Source organism: Prionailurus viverrinus, chromosome D1, assembly GCF_022837055.1.
Source record: "Prionailurus viverrinus isolate Anna chromosome D1, UM_Priviv_1.0, whole genome shotgun sequence".
In the NCBI taxonomy this organism is placed as follows: Eukaryota; Metazoa; Chordata; class Mammalia; order Carnivora; family Felidae; genus Prionailurus; species Prionailurus viverrinus.
Window position 1 is genome coordinate 106,992,152 of NC_062570.1, and position 6,000 is coordinate 106,998,151.

At 40.5% G+C, this 6,000-nt stretch overlaps 1 pseudogene; it reads right to left on the reverse strand.

Annotated features, from left to right (window-relative positions):
- Positions 1 to 4,440: 4,440 nt before the first annotated feature.
- On the reverse strand, positions 4,441 to 4,541 carry LOC125147226 (uncharacterized; annotated as a pseudogene).
- Positions 4,542 to 6,000: the final 1,459 nt, after the last annotated feature.

A 6,000-nucleotide genomic window follows, 5' to 3' on the forward strand; every position in this document is an offset into this window, starting at 1 on the left:
AATAAGGATCAGCCTTTATTTATATGTAAAAGCTCATAGGTTGAAAAAGCATGCATGTCCTGGAGGAGGGGAGGAATCGCATAAAAAGAGCAAAGCGTCAGTCTAAAAGTACTAGATGTTATGGATACAGAGAGATTCCCATTGATATTCATGGGGGGGAAACTTGTCATTTATACAAATAGGATAATGTAATTCATTCATTCAACAAACCTTTTATGCTAGATCCTGTTCAAGACATTTGGGATACATTAGTATACAAACTACTGGCCTCTCCTTTTGTGGAGCTTACAGTCTAGTGGGGACAGAGACCTAACAACCGACATCATGAATAACAAAATCAGATGTTATGTTTATGGGAAAAAAATGTAGAGCAAGTTAGTCGGACTGGGAAAATCAGGGTTGCAATTTTAAATAAAGTGGTAGGGAGGACTTGTTGACAAGTTAGGAGCCCTAACGGTAGTCCATGTTAAACTGTGGCAACAAATATCCTCAATTCTTCACTGCTTATAACAAGAAAGAGAGATGTTGAGGGGGAAGTTGGAAAGTAGATATGGGGTTAAAGATTGAGGTCTGAATTGGATATAAATTTGGGAAGAGACCTTGGTATATAAATGGTGCTTAACACAACAAATCTGGAGTGAGTACGTTAGGAAAGAGAGGAGTCCAAATCCAGAAGCCTGAAGAGATCAGGGAGGAGAGGGAGACTGAGAGAGACCACTGACACAGGAGGAAGAGCAAAGGAATATGTCCTAGCAGGTCAGGTGCAAAAAAGATTTCCACAAGGAGAGAGTAGTCTGTCAGGTCAATTTTGAAATAAGAATAGTTGATGTCAATAGATGAGAACTAAGAATTTAAGACTTGGATGTCATGGATGACTTTTTCCATGGATGGCCAAGCTGAGAGACAGGTTGGGATGGGTTTAGGAGGGAATTGAAGTGGAGAAATTGGAGATAAGGAGTATCAACAGGCTTTTTTTTCTGCAAAAAGGAACAAAAGTATGAGTGGTAGTTGCCAAGGGAAGTAAGATCAAGATAATGTTTATATGCTTTTAAGAAGGGAGGAATTAACTACATGCCTGTATACTGATAGAAAAGATCCGGTAGGGAGCAAACATCGCTAGAGGAGAGAGGAGGGACTTGCTAGAGCAGAGTCCTTGAGGAGATGAGAGCAGATAGAAAGTGGAGGGCAAGTAGGGGATTGGCTTTGGACAGGAGCTTGGCTGGTTCAGAGAACAAGCAGAGCAGGTGCTGGGGGGGGGGCGGTATATGTGGCAATGATGGGTGGAAATTCCGACTGCCTCCATTTTGCCAAGGAAGTGGGAAACAGACTCATTAGCTGAGATGAGGATGGGGGAGGAGGTGATAGAGGTTTGGCATGGGGCCTCTTCCTCGATCTTCAAAGCTAGCAGGAGATCATCTCCATCAGTCTCTCTGACCCACACTACTGCCTCCCTGTATCATTTATAAGGACCTTTGTGATTACATTAGGTCTGCCCAGAAAATCCAGTATAGTCTCCCCATCTAAAGATCCTATGTTTAATCACAGCTGCAAAATCCCTTTTGCCATCTAAGGTAACATATTCACAGGCTCTGGGGATTAGGATGTAGATAACTTGTGGGGAGGCATGGTTTTGCCTACCACACCTGGTAAATAATTCAGAGCATCACACTCATATTGCGTATGTTGTGTTTAAAATTTAAAAAGGTCCATCCAGGCTTATGCCTCTTTCTTTCTGGTGGGGGATTTTGAGTTCCAGCAATTTGAGTAACTGATGTCGATATGTTTTATTATTGGTGAATCAAACCTTGACTGCTTAGGTAAAACAGTGTCCGTTGGGTTTCTCCACTGTATGTTCCTTTTTTTTTTTTTGTAATTAATAAATAAATATCTTTTTGAAAAAATAAAAAACAAATAAATATCTTGTGGGAAGGAGCCAAATGCTTTTGACCAGACTGGAGAGCTTAAAGAAAATTAAAAGTTCATTGGGGCACCTGGGTGGCTCAGTCAGTTAAGTGTCTGACTTTGGTTCAGGTCATGATCTCATGGTTTGTGAGTTTGAGCCCCCCATCGGACTCTGTGCTGACAGCTTGGAGCCTGGAGCCTGCTTCAGATTCTGTGTCTCTCTCTCCTCTCTCTCAAAAATAAATAAACTTAAAAACAACTGAAAAAAGAAAAAGAAAATGAAAAGTTCAGGGCATTAAATTCTTGGCTGAAACTACAAAGCACCAAGTAGTTCTCATGCGTAGCTTAAAAGAATTTTTTTACCCCGGTAGCTACAGGGTTAGTGCAGCTGAAGATAGGGTCATAACAAATAAATTGAATTCATACTATATCCGGATCTTTTGTGTGAAATTTAGGGCATTGATTGGGAAAGTTTGGGAACCCCAAGAATTCAAATGACAATATTTTAAAGAAGTCAGAGAATGCCAAGTATCCTGAACCTCCATATCCCATGCCCACTGAAGTGTGTGTTACCCTTACAAGGGAATGCTTGCTCTCTTCATGTCTGATCCCGACCTTTGCTCACTGACTCCAGACCTAATCTAAAACCCTGTTCCAAGATGCCTCAGAGGAACAAGGGCAAAGTCTGATGCAGAAGAAAACCTCAAGGCCACGCTTTTTGGTTACCCAGTGGTACATATTATATAAGCAAGACAAAATAAATGCTTAAGTCTTTTTTTTAAGTTTATTTATTTACTTTGGGAGAGAGAAAGCACAAGCAAGGGAGGGGCAGAAAAAGAGGGAGAGAGAATCCTAAGCAGGCTCTACACTGTCAGTACAGAGCCCAACGCAGGGCTTGAACTCATGAACCATGAGATCATGACCTGAGCTGAAATGAGAGTCGGACGTTTAACTGATCAAGCCACCCAGGTGCCCCAATGCTTAAATCTTTTATTTACCAGTTTTTAGGATAAAGAATTGGCATCTTATCATCTTGCAAATGTGGCCAGCTATTTTTTTTTTTTTGAGAGAGAGAGAGAGCGCATGCGTGTGCATGAGCACGGGGAGGGACAGAGAGAGAGGGAGAGAGAGAACCCCAAGCAGGCTCCACTGTCAGCCCAGAGCCCTACTTGGGGCTCCAGCTGTAAGACATGACCTGAGCCAAAATCAAGAGTCACTTAACCGACTGAACCACCCAGGCACCCCTGGCCACTTATTTTTTAAATGTTATTATGATCTCATGGTTCTAAACACATTCGATGGGCTTTAATCCATTGCAAATGTTATTCTTTATTTTCTTTTTCTCTTTCTTTCTTTCTTTCTTTCTTTCTTTCTTTCTTTCTTTTGTGAACTCTACCCCCAATGTGGGACTTGAACTCCACAGCATGCTCTACCAACTGAGCCAGCCAGGGCCTCACAGTTTTTATTCTTATTAAAACTCAATTGCCCCAGGGGCACCTGGGTGGCTCAGTTGGTTGACATCTGACTCTTGATCTCAGCTCAGATCTTCATCTCAGGGTCATGAGTTCATCATGCCTTCTTTGGGCGCCATGCTGGGTGTGGAGCCTACTAAAAAACAAAAACAAAACCAAAAAAACTCAACTACTCCATCTTTGGCCTCTTCACAGTCAGAGTGGCATCTGAGACCTTTTGAGCATGACCCTAGCAGTCTTTGATAATAGCTTTTTGCTATCTGGTGTGACAAGATGTCCCTGGTTCCAGGCATTTCTGGATCAAAGATTATGTACCTTTTACACTTGAATTTTGATGAAGTCCAATTCATCATTGTTTTCTTTTGTAGATCGTGTTTTTGGTGTCATACTTAAGAAAATTGTCCCAATCTAAAACTAATGTCACATATGTCAGTTATACTTCAGTAGTAATTTGCAAAAAGATAATCATCCCTAAGATCAAAATTATGTCCTGTTTTCTTTTTAGAATTTTCATAGTTTAAGCACTTAAGCTAGCTGTTCTATGTTCCACATGTCTGCAGTCTAGATAACATTTTGTATCAGAAACATACACAGGGTTTTAATTACAGTATAAAAATATTATTTTTATGATTTAAAAAAAATGAAATGTTATCGGGGCTTCTGGATGGCTCAGTCGGTTAGGTGTCTGACTTTGGCTCAGGTCATGATTTCATGGTTTGTGAGTTCGAGCCCCGTGTCGGCCTCTGTGCTGACAGCTCAGAGCCTGGAGTCTGTTTCAGATTCTGTGTCTCCCTCTCCCTCTCTCTCTCTGCCCCTCCCCTGCTTGTACTCTCTCTCTCTTTTTCTCAAAAATAAATAAACATTAAAAAAAATTTTTTGAAAGAAAATGTTCTTGATTTGATTTTTGTTTAGTTTTTTTAATGCATCTATTCATTTTTTTAGTGATCTCTATATGCAACATGGGGCTCAAACTCACAACCCTGAGATCAAGAGTGGCATGCTTTTTTGATTGAGCCATCCAGGCGCCCCCGATATTATTTATTTATTTATTTATTTATTTATTTATTTAAATATGGAATGCTTCACGAATTTGCATGCCATCCAGGAGCCATGCTAATCTTCTCTGTATCGTTCCAATTTTAGTATATGTGCTGCCGAAGTGAGCACTTTATTTATTTTTAATTACACAAATGACACAGGAGAATAAACTGTACAAAAACAGCAAAAGTACAGAGAGTAGAAAGTGAAAAGTCACCCTTGCATCCATTGTTATTCATTCATTCAAGAAATCTGGGTTAGCTCCCCATTCACGTATTACTTCCATAATTCAAGATTCATTAGTCTACATACAAAAACGCTGTATTCAGTATGCTGTGGACGTATTATGGCAATAACTTTACCATCTTCCCATAGCTGCATTCTCTTTTTCCAAAGGCAATAAAATGAAAATCTTTGTATCAAGACATAGACGTTGTACATGTAGAAGGTAACTCAGAGAATGCAGATTCTGGAGATAGAAGAACCATATCTTGTTGCTCTCCAAGACTAAAATGAGAAGGCTTTCTAGTGGTGCTGATGTCTTTCAGATGCGTTAAAAAGAAAACTAACGTTGTAAGACAAGTCAGGGGCTTCCTCCTTAATGTCTGCGCTTCCTAAAGATGTTGTAAGGGTTTTGTTGTGTGTTTTTAAATCTGATTTCAAATGGTCATTGATGTGAAATGTTGGGATTTGGGACTGAACGGTCAAGAAAGAATTCTTGAGATGTCTTCGGTGCAAAAAGGTGGTTTTATTAAAGCATGGGGACGGGACCTGTGGGCACACAGAGCTGCACTGGGGTTGTGAGGAGCGACTGATTATATACTTTCAAGTTGGGAGGGGGTTAGGGTCAGCAGAAGTCTCTAAGGAATTTGGAAGCAAGGTTTCCAGGACCTTGAGGGGCTAGCTGTTGTTAGGAAAAGGTCATTTATTACTGTCTAATAAAACCTTGGTCATGAGACCCTTCAGATGTGGATCAGTGGGCCATATGCTTGGAGGATGATTGCTAACATATATCTTGGGGGGTAGACATAAAGGTAGTTTCTGAAGGAACTTTTACATATTAAAGGAGACTTAGAGGATCATGGAGGGCTGGCTAATGTTAAGCCAAGATTGCCTTTTGCCCTTGGCAAAGTATTAACATGGAGGCAGCTGAGTTCCTAGAGGAAGTTCACTCTGCCTGTCTCAATACTTGTCAATGTGCTGTAAGTTAAAAGGAAGTTTAATTTTTTCCGTATGTATTTTGCCTTTGTCCTCCACATTAGTCATCATGGTCTAGCTCCTTCTTCACTCTTCCCAGTTAAGTGAATGCGGACATACAAGAAAGACATGTATGATGTCTTTGGCATAAAATCTAGAACAGAGACGCTAACGTCTCCCAGTGAATCATCAACCTTGATTTCATCTGAAGGGCGTTGGGGTGTTTTTCATCTGCTTTAACTGAAAAATCATCTTGGCATGATCTCTACCTGTAAGCAGGTCCCGCCAACCACCCATTGTGTTCTTACTGTAATTGTGCTATCGTTTGCAAATTCCCACAGTTTTGTCTCCGTAGGCAAAATAGATCACTGTCCTTTCAACAGATTTTAAG